This window comes from Bos taurus, chromosome 1, assembly GCF_002263795.3.
Source record: "Bos taurus isolate L1 Dominette 01449 registration number 42190680 breed Hereford chromosome 1, ARS-UCD2.0, whole genome shotgun sequence".
Lineage (NCBI taxonomy): Eukaryota > Metazoa > Chordata > Mammalia > Artiodactyla > Bovidae > Bos > Bos taurus.
Window position 1 is genome coordinate 139,102,753 of NC_037328.1, and position 27,245 is coordinate 139,129,997.

The following is a 27,245-nucleotide window of genomic DNA, read 5'->3' on the forward strand; positions in this document are numbered from 1 at the left end:
ATAGTCATTGCCTAAAAGTGAAGTTTAGAACTCTACTTAAACTGCTGGGAAATAAATTCTTTCTTCAAGAATAGTCATTGCCAGCAAAAGAGACACTGATGTATAGAACAGTCTAATGGACTCTGTGGGAGAGGGAGAGGGTGGGAAGATTTGGGAGAATGACATTGAAACATGTAAAATAGCATGTAAGAAACGAGTTGCCAGTCCAGGTTCGATACACGATACTGGATGCTTGGGGCTAGTGCACTGGGACGACCCAGAGGGATGGTATGGGGAGGGAGGAGGGAGGAGGGTTCAGGATGGGGAACACATGTATACCTGTGGCAGATTCATTTTGATATTTGGCAAAACTAATACAATTATGTAAAGTTTAAAAATAAAATAAAATTAAAAAAAAAAAAAGAATAGTCATTGCATACCTTATGATATAATAGATATATATACAATATATAAAACATATATACATATATAGAAAGAGAGAGAGCACTGAATCACTACACTGTAGTCCCAAAATATGTATGGCATTTTATATCAACAATACTTCAATAAAAATTTTTTAAATAATTGCAATGTATAGTGGAACTATATGTAACTTTGTTCTGTATTTTCCAAGTTTCCTGTAAATGTGTTATTATACTTTCATATTTAAAAATTTTTTTAAATTTAGCAGTCATTTTGACATTCAGATGGGAAGCCTGGAACTGTGGCAACCATCTCAGGATTATGAGAGAGGACAGCCTAAGAGAGGATGAGTGGGGAGAGGTCAGAAGAAATTAGGACCCTGATGACATTGCAGCACTGACCAGCCAAATCAGTAATAGCCCCAAAGACCTTCAGACTTGGCAGGTACATGACCCCAAATTCCCTTGACTACTCTAGTGGTTTTTGTCTTACTGCAGCAGAGATGTCCTAAAAGTGGCATGGTGGCATCCCTTCTGAAGGTTTATCTCATTCTCAAGTGTGTTTCTTAGCCTCCAAATGGGCTACAGGCATCCTCCAGAGTCACAGTTATGAGTTATTTTGGATTTCCTATCATATCTAATACCCTGCCCTTTGTGCAGTAGACCCTCTGGAAATGTTTGTTTACTGAGGATTGTGGCTGTCTGGCCTATCTTCAAATCATATTGTGTCCTACAAATCTCAGCAGGAGCACAGATTAGTTTTTAGCTTATCTTCAAACCCTCTTCCCACCTTGGGCTCTCACTGTCATTATCTTTCTGATGGGAAAATGGTTTCAGCAAATGTGTTTCAGCCTCTCATTGAGCTCTCGGCTCCTCCAGTGTACCAAAACTTGGACTCTCTGGAAAAAACAAAATTTTTTAGGAGAATTCTACTAAAGCCATCACCATAGTCACAGCTCATTTTCAGAATGCGCTAAATATCTATAGACATGAAATTTACAATTCCCAAAACTCTTGGAAAATTAGTATTTTAATTCAACTTTATGCATGGCTTGCTATTGCCGTATTATATATAAAGAGAGAAGCTGAGCCATTAATTCTCCAAATGGCTTGTGACATGAGCGTTTAAAATGTCTATGTTAGGAGAAATTATGTGTGGCATATGTGTGATTAGCATAGTTTATCACATACTGTGGGCTCCAAAAACCAGTATTGGGTGAATGTCAGATACTAATCCTATCTGGTTCCTATGTGTGTGCGTGCATGCTAAGATGCTTCAGTCATGTCCAACTCTTTGTGATCGCATGGACTGTAGCTTGCCAGGCTCCTCTGTCCTTGGGATTCTCCAGGCAAGAATACTGGAATGGACTGCCATGCCTACCTCCAGGGGATCTTCCCAACCCAGGGATCAAACCTACTTCTCCTATGTTTCCTGCATTGGAAGGTGGGTTCTTTACCTCTAGTGCCACCTGGGAAGCCCAGTGTGGTTCCTAAAATGTGCTGCTATTGCTGGATGTTCCATTCGTGTAGAAGGTTTTCTTTCTCTCCTTCCATAAAAGTTCATGACCAAAAGCTTTTGTACTTAATTTATGCATATATGTAATAATAATTTAGCTCTTTTCATTTATCTAAAGGTACCTTGACATAACAAAAACTGTCTCCATTATTTACCCCATGAAACCAACAGAGACCACTGACACTGAAAGCACGTTTCTATTCTTTCCCAAATGAGAGGCTTCTCTAGTTCTAGGTGGGAGCTTGTAGGACTCAGGACAGGTTATAGAAAATGTCCTGGTTTGCAGGACTCACGATATTAATAGAATGAAAGTTCTTTGTGTCTACATAGAATAAAGAGCCAGGGCTGACAGAGTTCAGGGTCATGGCCACATTTCTGATTTTTTTAAGACTTGTAAAGATGAGACCATGTTCTCAAATAGTGGAATCAAGGTCACAAAGAAAAATGAAGCTATCAGATCTAACTGATTTTTCATCACAGTGTCCACAATACTTTTCTGAAGCCATCTAACACACTTTGGTAAGATACCATATTAATTCTGCTCTTAAGCAATTTTCCTAACTCCTCACTTGAAATACCTCACTTGATTTCCTGGCCATGTTACCCCTCTCCCATGTTATTATGTTGGCCAAAAAGCTTGTTCATAAGATGCTACAGAAAAATCCGAATGAACTTTTTGGCCAACCCAATAGCTTCAGCCTCCACCCTAAATAACACTTACATAATCCTTACCATGGGCTTCCCCAGTGGCTCAATGGTAAAGACCCTGCCTGCAATGCAGGAGATGCAGAAGACTCAGGTTAGATCCCTGGGCCAGAAAGATCCCCTAGAGGAAGGAATGGCAAGCCACTCCAATATTCTTGCCTGGAAAATCCCATGGACAGAGGAGCCTGGCTGGCTACAGTCCATAGGGTTGTAAACAGTTGGACTAAGCAAATTCTATTATATATGAACCACTGTAGACACTCTGCATATATTAATTCAATTCTCCTAATAACCCTGAGAAGTCAATACTACTTTATTAGCCTCAGTTCACAGATAGGGAAACTGTTGGGTTTGTCTGACATCATGCAGCTAGCAAGTAGTAAGATCAGGGTTTGAGCCCAGGAAGACTAGCTCTAGGAGTCTATACTTAAATCACCATGTTCCACTGTCTCACAGCTGACCTCAGGGTTGAGACTCAAACTGGCCAGCAAATAGGAACAATTCTAAGGCCAGATCAGCAATCTGTCAAGGCTGCAGTTTTGCCTTGGAGCTCAGTTTCCATTATCAGGTCAGTACTTCAACATCACTGCTTTCTTTCCCAGGCCATGGTCTTTGCCTAATGTTTCCAATCCTTTAGAAATAATGTTTGGGGTAAAATCCCCAAGACTTGACGTGGAAGCTGCCCGGCCCTAGCCTGCTGAGAACTTTTTACCTCCTTACCACTGTTAACTGCAAATTGGCACTTGCCATCCACCTCTGCAAGAATTAAATCATGTGCTCCTGCAGCTGCAGACATTCAACATCCCCTGAAAGGAATTCAGGGTGAAGAGCAGACGTGAGGGACTCTGTTCTGGAAAAACTGGCAAAACAGGTCTTCAGTTAGTTAGATATTTTCAGGAGCTGATTTTATGAGCCCAATTCTTGTATCTCCTCATATCTAGAAAAACACTAAAATCCTTCATGGTGACATCTGTTTCTCGTGACTAGCAGAAGCCTTCTGCAAAACAATATGTGCTTGATTGCGTGTACTTCCCCTTCCCCCAAATCACATATATTCTGACTTTCCTCCCTGCCTCTTGGGAGCAGTTTCTCAGAGCTATCTGAAGGGCTGTCTCCCATGTTGCAGTATTCACTTTGCCCCAGATACAACGTGACTCACGCGGTGCCTTTTATAAGTTGACACCACTTTGAGACTATGCTGCTTACTTCTGCCTATGGCCCATCACCAAGCCTCTCTGTGCCTGATTTGCCCAATTTGTTAGTATCTGTCATTCTCAGGGATGGAAGACAACTCTGGGATTCTTTCAAGTTTATGCTGGGAAATTCTTGATGGCTGTCTGCCTAATTGTAAGCAGAAAGAGTAGAGAGTCTCCAGAAAAAAAGAACCACAAATGGCTTTCTTGACAATAGAGAAGCCATTTTTGACCTAAACCATTTTGGGATCTAAGCCTGGCCACAGTACTTGCCCTTGAACAGGTCTCAGTAAGTAATGAACTTAGGGGACAATGGAATGTGTAAACAAGACAAAATCAGGCAAGAGAAGTAACAATAGCAAAGATAACAGATCAAGCATAAAGGCTTCAAGTTCTATTTCAAAGAAAAAGATTTGTCTGAGCTCAACCATCCAGATCCACTGAAACCTAAGGGATGGTAATGATAACATTTTCTTAGCCTTGTGACTTCAATCAACCACAGCTTGGACTCTGTTGAAATTTGCCCTAATTCTAAACTGAATTCTGCTCTGCTCAAGCCCCCTGCTGAATAGGCATATACCACCCAAACCCTCTCCTTCATGGATCACAGTCATGTCATGGTGAAGGGATTTGCATAACTCTAAGAAGCAATGAGCCATGCTGTGCAGGGACACCCAAGATGAACAGGTCATAGTGGAGAGTTCTGACAAAACATGGTCCACTGCAGAATGAAATGGCAAAACATTCCAAGATTCTTGCCACAAGAACCCCATGAACAGTATGAAAACGCAAAAAGATATGACACTGAAAGCTGAGCACCACCCAAGTCAGAAGGTATCCAATGTACTAACAGAGAAGAGCATAATAATAATAGTTCCCAGAAAGAAAGAAGAGACTGGGCCAAAGCAGAAATGACACCCAGTTGTGGATGTGACTGTTGGTAAATAAAGACTGATGCTGTAAAGAATGATATTGCATAGGAAGTTGGAAAGTCAAATGCATGAATCAAGGTAAATCGGATATGGTCAGGCAGGAGATGGCAAGAGTAAACATTGACATCTTAGGAATCAGTGAACTATAATGGACTGGAATAGGCGAACTTAATTCAGATGACCACTATGTCTATTACAGTGGGCAAGAACATTTTAGAAGAAACGGAGTAACCCTGATAGTCAACAAAAGAGTCTGAAACACAGTATTTGGGTGCAAATCTCAAAAATGTCAGAATGATCTCGGATCGTTTCCAAGGCAAAGCATTCGACATCACAGTAATCCAAGTCTATGCCCCAACCACTGACGCTGAAGAAGATGAAGTTGACCAGTTCTGTGAAGATCTACAAGTCCTTCTAGACCTAACACCAAAAAAAAGATGTTCTTTTCATTATAGGGTACTGGAATGCAAAAGTAGGAAGTCAAAAGATATCAAGTTTGGCACTGGGGTACAAAATGAAGCAGGGCAAAGGCTAACAGGGTTTCACCAAGAGAACATACTGGTCATAGCAAACACTCTCTCCCGGTAACACAAGAGATAACTCTACATGGACGTCACCAGATGGTCAATACATAAATCAGACTGATTATGTTCTTTGCAGCCAAAGATGGAGAAACTCTACAAAGTCAGCAATAACAAGACTGTGAGCTGACTGTGGCTCAGATCATGAACTCCTCATTGCAAAATTCAGGCTTAAATTGAAGAAAGTAGGGAAAACCACTAGGCCATTCAGGCAAGACCTAAATCAAACACTGTGATTATATAGTGGAGGTGATGAGTAGATTCAAGGGATTAAATCTGGTAGACAGAGTACCTGAAGAACTATGGATGGAGGTCTGTAACACTGTACAGGAGGTGGTGACCAAAACCACCCCAAAGAAAATGAAATGCAATAAGGCAAAGTGGTTGTCTGAAGAGCCTTTACAAAAAGCTGAGGAAGAAGAGAAGCAAAAGGTAAGGGAGAAAGGGAAAGATACATCAAACTGAATGCAGATTTCCAGAGAATAGCAAGGAGAGATAAGAAGGCCTTCTTACACGAACAGTGAAAAGACAGAGAAAAACAGTAGAATGAGAGAGAATAGAGAGCTATCAAGAAAATTAGAGATATCAAGGCAGCATTGCATACAAGATTAGGCATGATAAAGGACAGAAATGACAAGGACCTAACAGAGACAGAAGAGATTAAGAGGTGGCAAGAATGCACAGAAGAACTATAAAAAAAGATCTTCAGTTCAGTTCAGTCTCTCAGTCATGTCCGACTCTTTGTGACCCCATGGACTGCAGTATGCCAGGTTTCCCTGCCCATCACCAACTCTCGGAGCCTATTCTAACTCATGTCCATCAAACCATCCAACCATCTCATCCTCTGTCCTCCCCTTCTCCAACCGCCTTCAATCTTTCATCAGGGTCTTTTCCAAGGAGTCAGTTCTTTGCATCAGGTGGCCAAAGTATTGGAGTTTCAGCTTAAGCATCAGTCCTTCCAATGAATATTCAGGACTGATTTCCTTTAGGATCGACTGTGTTGGATCTCCTTGAAGTCCAAGAGACTCTCAAGAGTCTTCTCCAACACCACAGTTCAAAAGCATCAATTCTTCAATACTCAGCTTTCTTTATGGTCCAACCCTCACAACTATACATGACTACTGGAAAAACCACAGCCTTGACTAGACGAACCTTTGTCGGCAAAGTAATGTCTCTGCTTTTTAATATGCTGTCTATGTTGGTCATAGCTTTTCTTCCAAGGAGGAAGTGTCTTTTAGTTTCATAGCTGCAGTCACCATCTGCAGTGATTTTGGAGCCCAAAAACATGAAGTGTGCCATGGTTTCCATTGTTTTGTCATCTATTTGCCATGAAGTGATGGGACCATATGCCATGATCTTCATCTTTTGAAAGATGAGTTTTAAGCCAACTTTTTCACTCTCCTCTTTCACTTTCATCAAGAGGCTCTCTAGTTCCTCTTTGCTTTCTGCTATAAGGGTGGTGTCATCTGCGTATCTGAGGTTATTCATGTTTCTTCTGGCAATCTTGATTCCAGCTCATGATTTATCCAGCCCAGCATTTCACATAATGTACTCTGAATATAATTTAAATAAGCAGGGTGACAATATGCAGCCTTGACATACTCCTTTTCCAATTTGGAACCAGTCTGTTGTTCCATATCCAGTTCTAACTGTTGCTTCCTGACCTGCATACAGATTTCTCAGGAAGCAGGTAAGGTGGTCCCATCTCTTGAAGAATTTTCCACAGCTTATTGTGATCCACACAGTCAAAGGCTTTGGCATAGTCAATAAAGCAGAAGCAGATGTTTTTCTGGAACTCTCTTGCTTTTTTGATGATCCAGCGAATGTTGACATTTTGATCTCTGGTTCCTCTGCCTTTCCTAAATCCAACTTGAACATCTTGAAGTTCACAGTTCACATACTGTTGAAACCTCACTTGGAGAATCTTGAGGATACTTTGCTAGCATGTGAAATGAGTGCAGTTGTGCAGTAGTTTGAACATTCTTTGGCATTGCCTTTCTTTGGGATTGGAATGAAACTGACATTTTCCAGTGCTGTGGCCACTGCTGAGTTTTCCAAATTTGCTGGCATATTGACTGCAGCACTTTAAGAGCATCATCTTTTAGGATTTGGAATGGCTCAACTGGAATTCCTTCACCTCCACTAGCTTTGTTCATAGTGATGCTTCCTAAGGCCCATTTGACTTTGCACTCCAGGATGTCTGGCTTTAGGTGAGTGATCACACTATCATGATTATCTGCATAATGAAGATCTTTTCTTTATGGTTCTTCTGTGTATTCTTGCCACCTCTTCTTAATATCTTCCACTTCTGTTAAGTCCATACTATTTCTGTCCTTTATTGAGCCCATCTTTGCATGAAATGTTCCCTTGCTGCTGCTGCTGCTACTGCTAAGTCGCTTCTGTCGTGTCCGACTCTGTGACCCCATAGACGACAGCCCACAAGGCTCCCCCGTCCCTGGGATTCTCCAGGCAAGAACACTGGAGTGGGTTGCCATTGCCTTCTCCAATGCAGGAAAGTGAAAAGCGAAAGTGAAGTCGCTGAGTCTTGTCCAACTCTTCTCGACCCCATGGACTGCAGCCTACCAGGCTCCTCACATCCATGGGATTTTCCAGGCAAGAGTACTGGAGTCGGGTGCCATTGCCTTCTCCAGAAATGTTCCCTTGGTATCTCTAATTTTCTTGAAGAGATCTCTAGTCTTTCCCATTCTATTGTTTTCCTCTATTTGTTTGCTCTGATCACCTTGGAAGACTTTCTTATGTCTCCTTTCTATTCTTTGGAACTCTGCTTTCAGATGGGTATGTTTCTCTTTTTCTCCTTTGCCTTTGGCTTCTCTTCTTTTCTCAGCTTTTTGTAAGGGTTCATCAGACAACCATTTTTCCTTTTTGGGTTTCTTTCTCTTTGGAATGGTCTTGATCACTGCCTCCTATACAATGTCATGAACCTCTGTCCATAGTTCTTCAGGCACTCTGTCTATCAGATCTTATGTGCTCATCTTCTCCTGCGAGAATGCCAAAATTGCAACTTGCTGCTGAACAACCATCAACAGGAGAATGTTGGATCCCACCAAAAAAAGATACCCCATATCCAAGAGCAAAGGAGAAGCCCCAGCAAGCCGGTAGGAGGGACAAAATCATGTTTAGAATCAAACCCCATACCTGCCAGAAATGGTCGGAGGGGTCAAGCAAAACCTGGCGTGCACCAGAACCTAGACACCCCACAGAGACTGAGCCAGACCTGCCTTTGAGTGTTTGAGTATCTCCTGTGGAGGCACAGATCAGCAATGGCCTGTCTCAGGGACAGAGGCTGTTGGTGCAGCAGACCTGGGTCACACAGCGTGTGGCATAAGCCCTCTTGGAGGAGGTCGCCATTAACCCCACCATAGAGCCACTGAGCAGGTGGCCCACAAACTGCAGAACAATTATACCAAATAAATTCTGTCACTGTTAAGAAAGTTTTAGGACCCACAGCAGATTTCCCAACCTAGAGATCTGGCAAAGGGACTGAGAACCCCCAGGGGGGATTTAATTACAGAACTTACACGGGACTGGGGAAACTCTTGGGGGGCACAAACAAAACCTTGTGCACACCAGGACCCAGGGGAAAGGAGCAGTGACCCCACAAGAGCCTGACCCAGACTTGCCGAGTCTCTGGTGGAGGTGTGGGTCGACAGTGGCAGGGTCAGGGGCACTGAATACAATAGTGCAGGCAAAAGACCTTTTGAAGGAGGTCACCGTTATCTTCATTACCCCCACCATAGTTTAGTCTCAGGTCAAACAACAGGGAGGGAATAGAGCCCTGCCCATCAACAAAAAACTGGATTAAAGATTTACTGAGCAAGGCCCTGCCCATCAGAACAAGACCCTGTTTCCCCCTCAGTCAGTCTCTCCCATCAGGAAGCTTCCATAAGCCTCTTATCCTTCTCCATCAGAGGGCAGACAGAAGGAAAACCACAGTCATAGAAAACTAATCAAAAAGATCACATGGATCACAGCCTTGTCTAACTCAATGAAATTATGAGCATGCCATGTAGGGCCACCCAGGGTGGATGGGTCATGGTGGACAGTTCTGACAAAACGTGGTCCACTGGAGAAGAGAATGGCAAACCACTTCATTCTTCTTGCCTTGAGAACCCCATGAACGGTATAAAAAGGCAAAAAGATAGGACACTAAAAGATGAACTCCCCAGATAAGTAGGTGCCCATTATGCTACTGGAGAACAGTGGATAAATAACTCCAGAAAGAATGAAGAGATGGAGCCAAAGCAAAAACAGCACCCAGTTGTGGATGTGACTGGTGATGGAATTAAAGTCCAATGCTGTAAAGAACAATATTGCGTAGGAACCTGGAATGTTAAGTCCATGAATCAAGGTAAATTGGAAGTGGTCAAACAGGAGATGGCAAGAGTGTCAACATTTTAGGAATCAGTGAACTAAAATGGATTGGAATGGGCAAATTTAATTCACACGACCATTATATCTACTACTGTGGGCAAGAATCCCTTAGAAGAAATGGAGTAGCCCTCATAGTAAACAAAAGAGTCTGAAATGCAATACTTGGATGCAGTCTCAAAAATGACAAAATGATCGCTGTTCATTTCCAAGGCAAACCATTCAATATCACAGTAATCCAAGTCTATGCCCCAACCAGTAATGCTGAAGAAGCTGAAGTTGAACAGTTCTATGAAGACTTACAAGACTTTCTAGAGCTAACACCCAAAAAAGATGTCCATTTCACCATAGGGCACTGGAATGCAAAAGTAGGAAGTCAAGGTATACCTGTAACAGGCAAATTTGGCCTTCGAGTACAAAATGAAGCAGGGCAAAGGCTAACAGAGTTTTGCCAAGAGAACGCACTGGTCATAGCAAACACCCTCTTCCAGCAACACAAGAGATGACTCTACATATGGACATTACTAGATGGCCAATACCAAAATCTGATTGATTATATTCTTTGCAGCTGAAGATGGAGAAGCTCTATACAGTCAGCAAAAACAAGACTGGGAGCTGACTATGGCTCAAATCCTGAACTCCTTATTGCCAAATTTAAGCTTAAATTGAAGAAAGTAGGGAAAACGACTGGAGAAGGCAATGACACCCCACTCCAGTACTCTTGCCTGGAAAATCCCATGGACGGAGGAGCCTGGTAGGCTGCAGTCCATGGGGTCACTAGGAGTCGGACACGACTGAGCGACTTCACTTTCACTTTTCACTTTCATGCATTGGAGAAGGCAATGGCAACCCACTCCAGTGTTCTTGCCTGGAGAATCCCAGGGACAGGGGAGCCTGGTGGGCTGCCGTCTATGGGGTCGCACAGAGTGGGACACGACTGAAACAACAGCAGCAGCAGCAGCAGCAGGGAAAACAACTAGACCATTCAGGTATGACCTAAGTCAAATTCCTTAGGATTATACAATGGAAGAAAAAAGATCTTAATGACCCAGATAACCACGATGATGTGGTCACTACTCACCTAGAACCAGATATTCTGGAATGTGAAATCAAGTGGGACTTAGGGAGCATTACTATAAACATAGCTAGTGGAAGTGATGGATTTCCAGCTGAGTTATTTCAAATCTTAAAAGATGATGCTCTTAAAGTGCTGAACTCAAGATGTCAGCAAATTTGGAAAACTCATCAGTGGCTACAAGACTGGAAAAGGTCAGTTTTCATTCCAATACCAGAGAAGGGCAATGCCAGAGAATGTTCAAACTGCTGTACAATTGTGCTCATTTCACATGTTAGTAAATTTATGTTCAAAATTCTTCAAGCTAGACTTCAGCAGTATGTGAACTGAGAACTTCCAGATGAGCAAGCTGAGTTTAGAAAAGGCAGAGGAACCAGAGATCAAATTGCCAACACCCATTGGATCAATACAGAAAGCAATAGATTCCAGAGGAACATCTACTTCTGTTTCACTGACTATGCTACAGCCTTGACTTTGTGGATCACAACAAACTGTGAAATATTCTTTAAGAGATGGGAATACCAGACCACATTACCTGTCTCCTGAGAAACCTGTATGTGGGTCAAGAAACAAATTAGAACCAGACATGGAAAAATTGACTGGTTCAAAATTGGAAAAGGAGTACAACAAGGCTGTATATTGTCCCCCTGTTTATTTAACTTCTATGCAGAATATGTCATACAAAATGCCAACTAGATGAATCACAAGCTGGAATCAAGATTGTGGGGAGAAATACCAACAATCTCATATATGCAGATGATACCACTCAAATGGCAGAAAGTGAAGAGGATCTGAAGAGCTTCTTGAAAAGGTGAAAGAGGAGGGTAAAATAGCTGGCTTAAAACTTAACATTCAAAAAATTAAGATGATGGCATCCAGTCCCATCACATCATGGCAAATAGAGGGGAAAAAGTAGAAGCAGTGACAGATTTTCTTTCAGCCATGAAATTTAAAGATGCTTGCACCTTGGAAGGAAATCTATGACAAAACTAGACAATGTATTAAAAAACAGAGACATCACTTTCCCAGCAAATGTCCATATAGTCAAAAATATAGTTTTTCCAGTAGTAATATAAGGATATGAGAGTTGGACTATAAAGAATACTGAGGGCTGAAGAATCGATGCTTTTCAATTGTGGTACTGGAGAAGACTCCTTAGAGTCCCTCAGACTGCAAGGATTTCAAACCAATCAATCCAAAATGAAATCAACCCTGAATATTCATTGGGAGGACTGATGCTGAAGCTGAAGCTCCAATACTTTGGCCACCTGATGCAAAGAGCTGGATTATTGGAAAAGACCTTGATTCTGGGAAAGATTGAAGGCAAAAAGAGAAGGGGTGGGGCGCAAAGGATGAGATGGTTAGATAGCATCACTAACTCAATGGTCATGAATTTGAGCAAACTCTGGGGATAGTGAAGAAGAAGATGTCCTGGTGTGCTGCAGTCCATGGGGTCACAAAGAGTTGGACATAACTTAGACCTAAACAACCAGGACCCAAGCTCCTTCATGAATACGCATGTACCCTTAGCTTAAAACTTCCCCAATTTCACTGTTCACATAGACACTGCTTTGGGAAATATTTTAAGTGTAGTCTCCTTATTTGCCAAAAGTAATTAATCCTTCTTTCTTCTGTTCTTTGTCTTGGTTGTATCTTTTGGCTCAGTACCCAACAATACGCAAACCCAGTTTTTGGGTAACATAATGAGTCTGTTTTGATTATTGCCTTTTGTCATTCTCAAAACTGACCCACCAGATATTTCCCTTGTGGTCCAGTGGCTCAGATTCTGTGCTCAACGCAGGGGGCCCAGGTTCCATCCCTGATCAGGGAACTAGATCCCACATGCTGCAACTAAGAGTTTGCCTGCCACAACTAAAGACCACACACGCCACAGTGAAGACTGAAGATCCCAAGTGCCGCAACTCAGACCTAGCGCAGCCAAATAAATAGGTAAATAAATTTTAAAGAAAAAAAAGACCCACCAGCCTTACTTCTGACCCTTCTCCTTGTTGAGTCTTTATCTCTCTCCACCAAATTTTCCTCTCTCCACTTTTCAGTCTTTCTTTTGAACCACATCATTTTCTGTCTTCATTTTGCTTATTTTCCCAACAACTCTTCATGACTTCCACTAGTTTGGTTTCCCTTTTAAAAGTCTTATTTTCTCTTTGCATATATGCTTCTAACTTTCTCTGTTTATCTCAATTTTTACACACTTTTCTCCTGTTACTATCTCATTTGGAATCACCAGTTGTCTAAGATAAAAGATCTTTAACCAACTCTCTATATGCTAGAAAAACATCCACATTTTAGGGTTATATTTGTCTGATTTGGAACTTTGAGAACTTCAGTTTCCTCACCTGTGAAATAAGGACAGTAGGAGTCGTATAAGATCATGCATTGGTAAGCACTTTGAAGACTATGTGACACTAAACAAATGTTAGGTGTTATTAGTGCAGAGAACACCAGAGCGTCTTTAAAATATGGAAAGAATAAGTGAGTTCCACTGTGCATTATAAACCAGCCCAAGAATTAGCCACTTTGTTCCTGTTCTTTAATCATTATAGCCAGTGTTGATATATAGAGCAGAAAGAAGCAAGTACATTAGGAAAACAGAGCATATAATAGCTGCAGGCATTGTACACATAGGTCTCTGCACTTTTTCAGCATTTTTGTCAAAATCTTTTGCAATCTCTTCAAGTCCCTGCTTTTTTCACTAGAATGGGAATAAAAGATAAACCATAGATTGCAAACTGGTGGTTTACTGGCTAGCTCTGTTATTCTAATACATTTTGTTTGACAGAAAAATGACCTTTTTAAAAATTGCATGTGAATGCATTTAGATAATATTGTAGGCTGGATTTTTCCAGAAGCAGTATCTTAGCCAAGGATTTGGGTTGTTGTCGTTGTTTAGTTGGTATCATGTCTGACTCTTTTGTGACCCCATGGAATGTAGCCCACCAGGCTCCTCTTTCCATGGGATCTCACAGGCAGGAACACTGGAGAGGGTTGCCATTTACTTTTCCAGGGGATCTTCCTGACTCAGGGATCCAACCTGCGTTTCCTACATTGGCAGGCGGATTCTTTACCACTGAGCAACCTAGGAAGTCCCAAGGATTTTGGTACAGGTGAATTATTAACATTCTTCCAACAGAAACCAATGGGGTCACGAAGCAGAAGAAGGCAATAGAAGAAGCCAAGTTAGGTGTGATTTCAGGTGGCACCCCATGTTCAGCCTGACCCCACAGGGCACAGTAGAGCAGAACTGATGTTTTTCTCATCTAGGGTTTACACCTCCTAGAGGTAAAAGAGGTGGGCTTTTATACACTCACCCCATTGGCTATGGATGACCAGAAAGAGGGGAGGCCATCACTTCTAGGCACTTCTATCCTTATCAGGGATTAACCCTAAGGCCCAAGAATAAATCTCTCAAGGTCACAGAGGTGAATCTCTAGTAGCAAATCATGTAAGGAGCTGGGAGATGGGCACACAGAGCTCGTGAAAGTGATCTGGGGGTTCCTGTTACAGCGTCAGCAAGAGTCCATTACAAATAGGATACATGCTGTCCAGTTTGCCAAAGTCCAATACTTGTCCTTGGCTAGCTGCAGTACCAAGGTTTCTATAATAGAGAGCTTGGGTATGAGACTGTGTTTGGAAGTGGAGTGCTTGAGTCAGGACCCCCAACTTGAGGCTCTGCTTGCTTAGCATGACAATACAAGTTATACAACATTACATTCAGTTCAGTTCAGTTCAGTTCAGTCGCTCAGTCGTGTCCGACTCTTTGCGACCCCATGAATCGCAGCACACCAGGCCTCCCTGTCCATCACCAACTCCTGGAGTTCACTCAGACTCACGTCCATCAAGTCAGTGATGCCATCCAGCCATCTCATCCTCTGTCGTCCCCTTCTCCTCCTGCCCACAATCCCTCCCAGCATCAGAGTCTTTTCCAATGAGTCAACTCTTCGCATCAGGTGGCCAAAGTACTAGAGTTTCAGCTTTAGCATCATTCCTTCCAAAGAAATCCCAGGGCTGATCTCCTTCAGAATGGACTGGTTGGATCTCCTTGCAATCCAAGGGACTCTCAAGAGTCTTCTCCAACACCACAGTTCAAAAGCATCAATTCATTACAAGATGAAAAAAAATCAGCTGTTCATGCAATGGAGATCATGGGAGTTGGGATTAAAGTACTCTCTTCCCAAGACTCACCCTTCTTTTTACCATTTTATTTGGCAATTCATTTATTTGGCCTGATCCCTACAGCCATTTCAGTTTGGCAATTTCATAATTGTATGATGGAAGATTAATGGCACCATGAAATGTCTGATCTAAAAAGACTTAGAGTTTTGGCCCCCTCACTTAACTTTACAGATTTTGAAAGGATGTTCCAAGCATTTATGACTTTCTTAAGATCTCAGAGCTAGTCATGAGCGAGAGCAGGTAGCACCTAAGTCTCTTGTCTCTATGGGTTGCTTAGTCTGGGAAGCTGCTTCATCCAGCACCTTAACTTGTGGGTCAGTAGGCTGACTCCACAGGGAGACGAGGGGAATGAACTTATCAAATTGCTGAGCACAATGTAAATGTTTAAGTGTGATTTTGATCTCGAGAATTATCTGGTTCTGCTGAAACTGATGAGTTTTGAGGGGCAGAAGCTACAGATTATTACACAGAAAATGAAAGACATTAAACCTAATTCTCTTTATGATGCCTTCTAATCTCTCCTAAATGTGTTTTGTATCCTTCACATTTCCCACAAACTCATCTATAAAGGCTTTGCTTGATTTTAGTCCATTGAAGATGATGACTGAGGTAGCTTAGAAAATTGGCTTATTATTCACATTTAAAAAATGTAAGTGATTCCATCATTGTAAACGTCTCAACTGATTTCAAGCATTAGTTTGTGGAGAATTCATGCTAAGCCTGTGTACTAAGTAGCTTCAGTCGTGTCCGATTCTTTGTGACCCTATGGACTGTAGCTTGCCAGGTTCCTCTGTCCATGGGATTTCCCAGGGAAGAACCCTGGAGTGGGTTGCTGTGCCCTCTTCCCAACTCAGAGATCAAACCCTTATCTCTTATGTCTCCTGCATTGACAGGCGCCACTAGCACCACCTAGGAAACCCTCTATGATATCTACATTAGTAACATTTACCATATAATATAACCTAAACTAAGAAGATTTATTACTCATTTGACACTACTTCCCATGTAATTCAACATACCAAATGAAACTAATCTCAAAGTTAGCTAGAGATCAAAGGACTTTATTAAATTTTGATATAGAAAGTTTTGTCAATAAATTTCAAAAGGGTTTGGAACACTCAGTCAAATAGGATCATGTTGTTCAGTTGCTCAGTCATGTCCAACTCTTTTGAGGCCCTGTGGATTGCAGCACTCCAGTATCCTCTTTCCTTGGATTTCCAAGGAAATCTTGCCTGATTTCCCAGGCAAGAGTACTGGAGTGGGTTGAGAATACATCCCTAGAAACATGGAAATGCCAATTCAATGAGATAATGCCCAAATGAACATTTAGTCCTGCGCTTGGTGTAAAAACAAAAGCAGCTAATAAAGTTTTTAAGCATTAGCAAAAACCATATAAAGGATCATAGACTTCTGATTTAGGTTGGAGGTGCTGTTCATTTAAAATTTGTTCCTGCTACATGGGAAGCAGGAAACTTGATTTGGCTGCTGATTGAGATAATTTTCAAGAGGAGATCCAAGGAGGTCAAGCTGACTGGTAGACATCTTGGAACGTGAACCTGTGATAAAGGAGATGGTGATGCTATAGAAGACATCTGTGCGCTGAAACATGAGGGTCCAGTCTGACTGAAGAGCTGAAGTTGGAGACTGGATTGGCACAGCATAAACCTGGGAAGACACTGCTGGGACTAGAAAAAGAAGCAGATTCTTTACCATCTGAGACACCAACATGAATACTATTCAGCAATAAAAAGTGAATAAATGACTTCTACATACAATAACATGGGAAAGAGAGCAGATGCAGAAGAGAATATATTGTATGATATGTTTAAGAACATATTAGAAGTTCAAGAACAGACACAACTAAACTATAGAGAAAACTAGCGCCTGTGGGAGAGGAGCAGCTGATAGTCATAGTCTCATCTTGGAATGTTTCTTATAGGGTGTTGGAAACTTTCTATGTCTGGATGGTGATTAGATGGAGATCCATTGAGCTTAGTATTCAGTTCAGTTCAGTATACTTTTTCATTTAATTTATATGTTTTAACTTCAATTTTAAAACATATGAACATATTCAAAGATAAAATACGCAGTATATACATGAAAACAGTTGTCCATGGTGCAGGTAAGAAAGGAATAGGAGTGAAGTATGTGGATAGAAGGAAATCATGGAAACAAAAAAGAGAACTGTAAGAATCAAAGATGACAATGCATCCGGAACTACAACAGCATAATGATCAACTCAACTGTATTCTCTTGAGATCCAAAATTATATACTTTCAAAACATAAATTTTAAGAAAAAGTAAAATTGTGAGAAAGAGGAGAAGAAAAGAAAGAGGCTGATATGCAGCAGAATAAAGAACCAGTTCAGGATGACTCTGACCTGGATTGTAAATGCCAAGAATCAAGGCCCTGCTGCAAAGAAGCGAGGTCTGACTGGAGCCCTCTCTAGTCCAAATCACTGTGTCTGTTTCCTTGAAATCACTGAACACTCCTAGTGAAGCTGGAAGCCAAGACTTAGGAGAACTGGGACTATTAACAAGAAGCTATTTTAAAATATATGTGTGTGGACTCCGGTTCAAGATGGTGGAGATAGAAAGATGTGTGCTCATCTCCTGCTGTGAAAGCATCAAAATTGCAACCAGCTGTGGAACAACCATTGACAAGAGGACGCTGGAACCCACCAAAAAAAGATACCCCAAGTCCAAAGACAAAAAAAGAAACTGCAGCAGAACACTAGGAGGGGAGCAAACACGATAAAATCAAATTCCATACCTGCTAGGTGAGTGACCCACAAACTGGAGAACAATAATACCACAGATATTCTACCATTGTTGTGAAGGTTCTGAACACCATGTCAGGCTTCCCAGCCTGGCAATCTGACAAACGGACTGGAAATCCCCAGGGAATCTGACCTTGAAGGCCAGAAGGATTTGATATAGGACTTCTACAGGACTGGGGAAAAGAGAGACTTCAGTCTTGGAGGGCACAAACAAAATCTTGTCTGCACCAAGACCCAGAGGAAAGGAGCAGTGACCCCACAGGAGACTGAACCAAAAATACCTGCTGGTGTTGAAGGGTCTTCTGTGGAGGTGTGGGTGGGGGCTCACCACAGGGATGGGGGCACTGGTAGTAGCAGTCCAGGAAGGTTCCCCCTTGTGCTAATCCCTCTTGGAGGTCACTATTAACCCTACCATAGAGTCCTTAGACCCTAGGACTGGGTCACTTCAAGCCAAACAACTATCAGGAAGGGAGATAATCCCATCCATTAGCAGATAATTGGATTAATGCTTTACTGAGCAAGGCCCTGCCTACCAGAGCAAGACCCAGTTTTCCCACTGCCAGTCCCTCCCATCAGGAAGCTTACACAAGCCTCTTAGCCTCTTCCATCAGTAGGCAAACAGAAGAAGCAAGAATAACCACAGTCCCACAGTGGCTAAAACAAAAACCATTTTAGAGAAAGTTAGGATGAAAAAGTAGAAATTTATGTCCCAGATGAAGGGACAAGATAAAATCCCAGAAAAACAACTAAATGAAGTGGAGATAGGCAGTCTTCCAGAAAAAGAATTCAGAACAATGATAGTGAAGATGATCCAGGATCTCAGGAAAACAATGGAGAAGATGCAAGAAATGTTTACCAAAGACCTGAAAGAACTAGAGAACAAGCAAACCGAGATGAATAATACACTAGAAGGAATCAATAGCAGAATAACTGAGGCAGAAGAATGGATAAATGGCCTTGAGGACAGAATGGTGGAAATCACTGCCACAGAACAGAACATAGAAAAAAGAATGAAAAGAAATTAAGACAGCCTAAAAGATCTCTGGGACAACTTAAATGCACCAACATTCTCATTACAGGGGTCCCAAAAGGAGAAGGAAGAGAGACAGGACCTGAGAAAATATTTGAAGATATAATAGCTGAAAACTTCCCTAACATGGGAAAGGAGATATTCAACCAAGTCCAGGAAGCACAGACAGTCCCGGGCAGGATAAACCCAAGGAGGAACACCCAGAGACACATAGTAATCAAACTGACAAAAATTAAAGGCAGATATAAAATATTAAAAGCAACATAGGGAAAATGACAAATAACATAAATGAGAACTCCCATCAAGCTATCAGCTGATTTCTCAACAGAAACTCTACAAGCCAGAAGGGAATGGCACCATATTTAAAATGATGAAAGGGAAGAACCTACAACCAAGAATACTCTACCTAGCAAGATTCTCCTTCAGTTTTGATGGAGAAATCAAAAGTTTTCAGACAAGCAAAATTTAAGAGAATTCAGCACCATCCACCCAGCTTTACAACAAATGCTAAAGGAATTTCCTAGGCAGGAAATACAAGAGAAGGATAAGACTTACAGAAAAGAAACCCAAAACAATTAAGAAAACGGTAATAGGATCATACATAGCAATAATCACCTTATAAATGGATTAAATGCACCAACCAAAAGACATAGACTAGCTGGGTGGATGAAAACATGTGCATGTATGCTCTTCCACTTACCACATCACTCTGTTTGACCAGCCCCCAAAATTGTATGTAATTATTTTATATTGTTAAGTTACTCATGTTCCCATAATGGCTTGCAATTGTAATGATCTTTTATTTTTTGTCTGGCTATTGATTGTGAAAACTATTCTTTTTTTATTTTGATTGTGAAAACTGATAAACATATTTTACTATTGTGATTACGTAACTACTCACTTAATATCATTGTATCATGATTGGTCATCAGAAAAATAATAGAACTCTATATCACCAAAACTATGATTTAACAGAAAAAGTGAAACAAACTAGATAAAAGATCATGATATAGTCCAGTTGTTTTTAAACATGGCTGCTCATTAGAAATGTATCTGGAGCTCTGGAGGTAAAAAAAAGATTCTTTCCCAACTGAGCTACCAGGGAAGGTGCTTACTCTTGAAGTAAATACTGAGATTGACAGGCATTGTTGGAAAAGTCGTCTTCGAATAAATGTGTTTAGGATATTCCCATTATAATTCACCAATTACATGACATGGTTAAGCAAACCTACAACATTATCTAAATACAGTAGATGATAAGAGGAAAATTAAAACGCTACAATTCACTGTGGAGCTCAATAGATCTATGCTGATCTCTCAAAAATTATCATTCAGAATATCTGACATTTGTATTTTCACTTTTTCTATTTCATATTCAGTGCTCCCATTTCATTTAGTTTGTTTTCTAACTTCTCCATCTCTTCTTTACTTTTCTGATGTTCTTTCTCTTTATCCAGTGTAGTAGAAAAGCTTTTGTATACATGTATATAAATAATGTGTATTATATAAATATTTTAGAAAACTTACAGATTTTTTCCTAACTATGACATTTTGATTTCACTTGTTTGACTTAGTATGAATAGAATGCTAGATTGCTAATTTTAAAAGTAGATAAGCAACAAAGGTTTACTGTAGAGCACAGGGAACTATAATCAATATCTTGTGGTGGTGGTGGTTTAGTCGCTAAGTCGTATCCAACTCTTGCAACCCCGTGGACTGTAGCCCGCCAGGCTCCTCTGTCCATGGGATTCTCCAGGCAAGAATCCTGGAGTGGGTTGCCATTTCTTTCTCCAGGGTATCTTCCCAACCCAGGAATCAAACCCGGGTCTCCTGTATTGCAGCCAGATTCTTTACCAACTGAGCTATGAGGGAAGCCCATAATGGAAAATAATTTCAAAATAATATATGTGTATATATGTAACAGAATCACTTTGCTGTACACCTGAAACATTGTAAGTCAACTATATGTCAACAAAATATATATATTGAGAAGAAATTAAAAGATAATGTAAAAAAAAGCCATCAAATACTACTTCATTGAACTCATTAATGAGGTACCCAATAAGAATTACAAGCAGTTTGAAGGTCAATTTAAAGAGTAGAGACCTATAGGGAATAAAGAACTCTGCAATGAATTTCCAAGTTAATACAAAATAGTTCTATCCACAGAATGGGTCTGTCTATTCATCTGTGTAGTAATCAGTGCATTTCACTGGATACAATTATTTTGCCTTTCTCTAGACAAGAATCATTTATATTATCAGTTTTCTACTAACAGAATTATTTTTAAAACTAAACAAATTTGGTGAAAGGATGAGTTAACCTGGATGGGTGAGCTACAGAAGATACCACTGTTTAATCTTTTAAAGTTGTTCTGAGTATATATATACATATATATGTATATATATACACACACACATATATATCTATAAAAAGTACATACATACACACACATAAATTTAACACTAGGAAGCCTGATAAAACATAGATATAAGCCTGTTTTAGTCCATGAACCTTTAGTTTTCAAGTGCTGATTTAGAATAATGAAGGGACCTCAAAGATCATCTAGTTAAAAAATCTCTCAAGCTACAGGAATAGCACTTTCTTGTAGATTCTTGGCCACTTCTCAGCAGGAATACATTTTAAGAGACAGTCTGTTCTTCCAAATGTCCAGAAATCACCCCATTTCAGCCACCTGTCTTCCTACTGGTGTGGTTGGCCCTGATTCTGGAATCTGGTTTCATTGCATAATTTTAAAAAATCTCGAATGAGAGGTGCTAGTGTAGCTTTCTGATAGAAGATTATCAGATGCTGTTTTCATGGTCATTTGTTTTGCTAGGTTTCTGTCTCAGGTGGCGAGAGAAGATGCAGCTCAACTCTTGATCGCAGGCCAGAAGAAAATGCAGAGTGCACTCAATTTCACAAAAGGAACAAAGCTCATTTACAGCACAGCCCTGCGCATAATAGAATTTCATGAGTCAGTCAATAAGGATAATTAAACAGTGTAGGTCAAGGACTAGACACAACCATTCAACTTCCTGCAAATCCATTAGGCAAAATCTTGAGAAACATTATTTAAAAGCGGGAATATTTAATCATTGGTGCATTTTAAAATGTGGTTTTTTGCTGCTAAATAATGTTGAAAAAATAATAAAAGTCAAATCCTTAGCAACATTACTTTGTCAAAAAAAATAGCTTCAAAATATAGTGATGAGCTTTCTTTTTTCTCAATATGTGAATTCCCCACTCTTCTGCTTTGCTCTTATGGTTTCTTCTCCCTGGTCTGCCTTTTCTCCTCTCAGGAGAAATATTTGTTTCAGGAAGCCCTCTCTGGAGATTGGAGCATGCCAACTCCTTGCCCGCCACCCACTCCCACCCTCCTGCCTCCCCCTGCACCCACCGGCCTCATAAATCCTAAATCCTTTTAGCATTTTTAATACATAGTTTCTGCTGGCACATTTAAAAAATATTGACTTCCTTGAACTATAATTCATGTATAATAAAAATGCACCCATACTGAATGTAAGTTTGGCATGTTTGACAAATGTATCCATCACTACAACCACCATAGAAATTAAAGTAGAGAATATTTCCATCACCTCAGAAAGTCCCCTCATGATCTGTTTTCTGTCACTATAAATGAGTTTTCCCTGTTTCTGAGTTTCACATAAATGGAAGCATGTAGTATATACTTCTGTATCCAGTTCATGTGGCTCAGCATAATATTCCTGAGATTTATCTATGTCTTTGTGCGTGTCGGTATTTTGTTCCTGTTGATGGCTAAGTTGTATTCCATTGTACAAATATATACAATTAGTTGGTCCATTCACCTGTTGTTGGAGATTTGAGCTGGTACCATTTTTCTGCTATTGTAAATAAAGCTGACATGAACATTTGTGTGGATATATATTTTTATTTCTCTTTGATATATACACATGTACACAGACACAAAAATATGATTGTATGGTAACCATATGTTTAATCTTATAAGAAAACTGCTAAAAGAAGTGACTGTACCATTTTCAATTCCACCAGCCATGGACAAGATATTCCTTTCACATCCTCAACACTTGGTTTTATCAGCTATTTAAATTTTTGTTATCTTGTGCTGTGTTGTGCTTAGTCGCTCAGTCCTGTCCGACTCTTTGCAACCTTATGGACTAGGGATATCTTATTGTGGTCTTAATTTGATTTGCCTGAAGCTGAGGTGGGCGTGTTTTCATATGCACATATCTTCTTTGTGAAGCTCTAGCATTGCTTTGTTTTGTAGCTCAGGGCCTTTTGTCTATTTTTTAGACACTCCTGATTGGTTCCTCCTCACTCTCATTACCTTGCAATGCATTAGCTTTGAAGTTCTTTCCCCAGATTGTCACAGACTGGCTCCTTCTCATCAGTGAGACCATGAATGTCACCCCCTCTGAGAAGCCTTCAACTACTCTTCAGCATCTTACCCTGTCTGGTTGCCTTCATAACACTTATATAACTTCTGTCTGAAATTATTTTATTTATGCATTTGCTTATCATCTTCAAAAATATTTTATTATTCGTATTGCTATTTTATTTATTTTTATTTTCTGGCCATATCATGCACCTTCTGGGATATTAGGCTCTTGACCAGGGATTGAGCCCAGCCTCCCCTGCACTGGAATCATGGAGTCTTAACCGCTGGACCACCAGAGAAGTCCCTGCTTATCTTCTTATCATCTATTCATCTCTATTGGAATATAGACTGTGAAGAGTGGGTCTTTTGTTTGTTTGGTTCATAGTCAATACAGACAATTTAGCAGTATAGATCAAGGGCTAGACACAATCATTTGACCTCCTGAAAACCCATTAGTCAAAAGCCTAGGAAATAATATTTAAAAGCTGCAAATTAGATTATTGATACATATGTAAAAGAGCTTTGCTGCTACTACTAGTAAAGTGCATGGAACACTGTAGGTTCCCAGTGGGTATTTGCTGAGCAAACAGCAGTATAGATTTTACAAAGTGCTCTCAAGGAGTTTCACTTCCGTCATTCACTTATTCCATGCACATTTACTAAGAACTATGAAAATATTCCAAGCCTTTTGAGGATATTAAGAAGAATAATTATTCCTACACTCAAGTTGCTTATGATCATTTTGAAATACGGACTTTTATCTCAAAATTAATACATGTTAATGATAGAAAGTTAAGCAGTACAGAAGAGAAAGTCACTGCTTCTCCAAGACCAAAACTTCTTAGGAATAACTATTATTAGTAGCTTTTTTGTATCCTTCCAGAATTTAGACAGTCATACACACATAAAAACACACACACACACACACAAATGGCATCGTAGAAAACATACACTTTTAAGTTGCTTATGATCTCATGGTAGAGAGTAAGATTGCCAGATTTAGTAAATAAAAATGCAGAGTCCAGTTAAATATGGATTTCAAATAAGCAAGTAAAAAATTTTGGTGTAAGTGTGCCCAAATATTGCATGAATATACTTCTAAATGTTTATTTGCTTCTCTAGACGTCATATTTCACTGGGTACCCTGTGCGTTTTCTGCCGGCCCGGGGTGAAGGCAGACATTCAGAATGATGTGCTACAGTCTTGCGCTGTGTCTGCAGTCATGGAAGCCAGGGCACAGGTCAAGGGACTACAGAGCAGAAACTAAGTTTACCCGGCAGAATCAGGAAAAGCTTACAAAGCAGACATCTGCACAGGGACTCAGTGTATGAACAGGAGTTTGACAGTTGGAATTAGAGAAAATAGCAGGAAAGGGGAAGAATTGTGGAAAGATTTGGGTGGGTTTGGAAAATAGGATGACCTTTAGTGTCATGGAGGCTTTAGTGCCCAAGAACTCTGTGGGGACACAATATCTGGAGCAGGAAGAGCTGAGACCACAGGCAGCGTCAGACAAAGAAGGATCCTGCACACAGGCTGCCAAGAGGCATTTTTACCCAGGAGACCAGTATTTGCCAGCCTCTTGCTACCTCGACCTTTTAAAAAGAAACTCCGGAATCCCTTTCACGGAAGTGTATAAACTTGCTAGTCTTTTTTGGATTCACTTTTAAAATCGTTTTTATGGTATAATGTAATTGAATGAGCAAAAACAAAAACATAACTGTTGTGTTATAAAGTTTATTTTAAATACACTCCTTAATAACAGTAATATACAAAGATGAATCTTGACTGTCTCCCATGATGTTTAATTTACTTTTAATTCTATAATAAGTGTGATTTATCACCTAATAAATCAGGATTTTGAGACAGGCTGGGATCTAAGACCTTTTGCTGCGGTGCTGCAATGCTTGTGTCATGACAAACATCTCCTTGAGCAGTAAAATTCTAAAAAACTACAAAGGACTAAAAGCAACTGTGTACACTCGCAGTTGGGGCAAGTTCCGGACAAAAGATGCAAAAGACCAAAAAGCCTAACTGCCATTTCTGAAGAGCCTGGAGCAACAACAGAGTGTCTGGAGCAAAAGGGTACAAAGTGCACAGACTTTATACTCAATTCCACCAAATGGGTGGGCAAAACATCTAATTCGCCCCTCAGGCCAACCCCTGGACACACCCCTGCCCTAATACCATATACGGACACAGCTCACACCCCCCTTAAGAAGTGAGCCAGCAAAGGAATCTTGTTTTCGCTCTCCCCTGCTGCAGGAGGGGCTCCAATAAAGTCTTGCCTGAATTTCTTGTCTGGTCTCTGATCAGGTTCTATTGATTGGAGAAGGCCAAGAACCCTGGCTGGTACCAATATAACCTATTACACCGTGTTTGAGGATGCTAAAATGTGGAAATGAAATTTAATTTTGTTTTATGGCATCAGAAAGACTTAAAATTCTCCTCATGATCTGATGTTTAGAATTCTTGCTTTTTTACAGTTTAAAATGTCAACAGGTTTGTGTTTATCTTTTTATGTTTGACTCTTTAAATGACATAAGAGACAAGGTTTCAGATTTTTCTTAGTACATAACACATACGCATGCTGTTTATATCTAACAAATTAAAAGCCAAATGGAATATAATTGCCACTATATTCCCTCTTTTAATACTATTTTTGTAATTATTTGACATGATGTTACAGTTTTTGATGAGAATCAGGCAATTTACAGATCTATTGAAGCTCCACTTGAGGTGAATTAGTAGCAGTCTTATTTTCCCCTCTTATCATCTTACTGTATTTCAAGACTAATGTTTGTAGGCTTTCTGTCTTTAACCAATGGTCATTGTAACTTGGTGAATTATAATGGGGTAAGTATCCTTGAAACCACCATTTATGTCAGAAGACAGACTTTCCAACATATGTCCTGTTCAATCTCAGCTCATCCTTACTTCAAGAGTAAGCACCTTCCCTGGTAGCTCAGTTGGGAAAGAATCTGCCTGCAAGGTGGGAGACCCAGGTTTGATCCCTGGGTTGGGGAGATCCCCTGGAGAAGGGAATGGCAACCCACTCCAGTAGTCTTGCCTAGAGAATTCCATGGACTGAGGGGCCTGGCAGGCTACAGTCCATGGGCTCACAAAGAGTTGGGCATAACTGAATGACTGATACTTACACCAAGCACTGTACCAAACTTGTAACACTTATACCAAGCAAATATCTTGACCTTATTATATTTACTTAATTATTTTGGGGGACAGTTTCATAGCCCACTGGTGCTGAACTAAACTCTTTAGTTTGGCCTACTTTTTTTTTTTTTTAAGATTTGTCTTTGAGCCTCTTAATTTACAGATTTCCTCTTCAACTCTTTTTTCCCCTTCATAATTATTTATTGTAGAAACACGCTGATTTCTCCTGTAGTTTCCACAGCCTGAATTTTCTGGATATATTTCCCTCCTAGCATGTTCCTCTGTGTCCCTGTACATAGGTGTTGGATCTCGAGGCTTAAATTCTGGTTAGATTGTTTTTGCAGTACTGCAGCCAGCGCAGCAGGTAGGGATGGAAAGTGGTCAACAGCACAGTTTGGGAAAAAGAAACTAGAGACAGAATTAAAGTTTTAAAGACAGGACTGGTGGACTCAAGACCTCTTGGATCAAGAGCCATGTTCCTCAGAGCCATATCACTTTTATTTAGTATCTTTCTGCAAGCAGAAAGTATCTGTTGTGCTACAGTGAAGTCAGCCTCCGGTGTCTCCAGTCACATCTCCCATTTTATTGATTATTTTTTAACTATCTTTGTTATTTGCTTGTACAAGGGGTATCACCTAGCTGGAAGCCATAGACCTGCATATGCCTTGGGAAAGCATCTTGGTGTGTGCACAAGCAGCATTCTGAACTTGCACTGACCTCGCGTTCCAAGGTCCACAATATGTTTTTCCTTAGCTTAGCAGGGCATGACGACCCCAACTAATCAACCTGAAGTACTTTTATTGCTATATTTTGCTTTTAGTCTTTTCCTGTGGTGATTTTCTCATGGCTTAGCCAGAACAACAGGTGACTGTTATATTAACCCCTGCATGGCAGGACTGT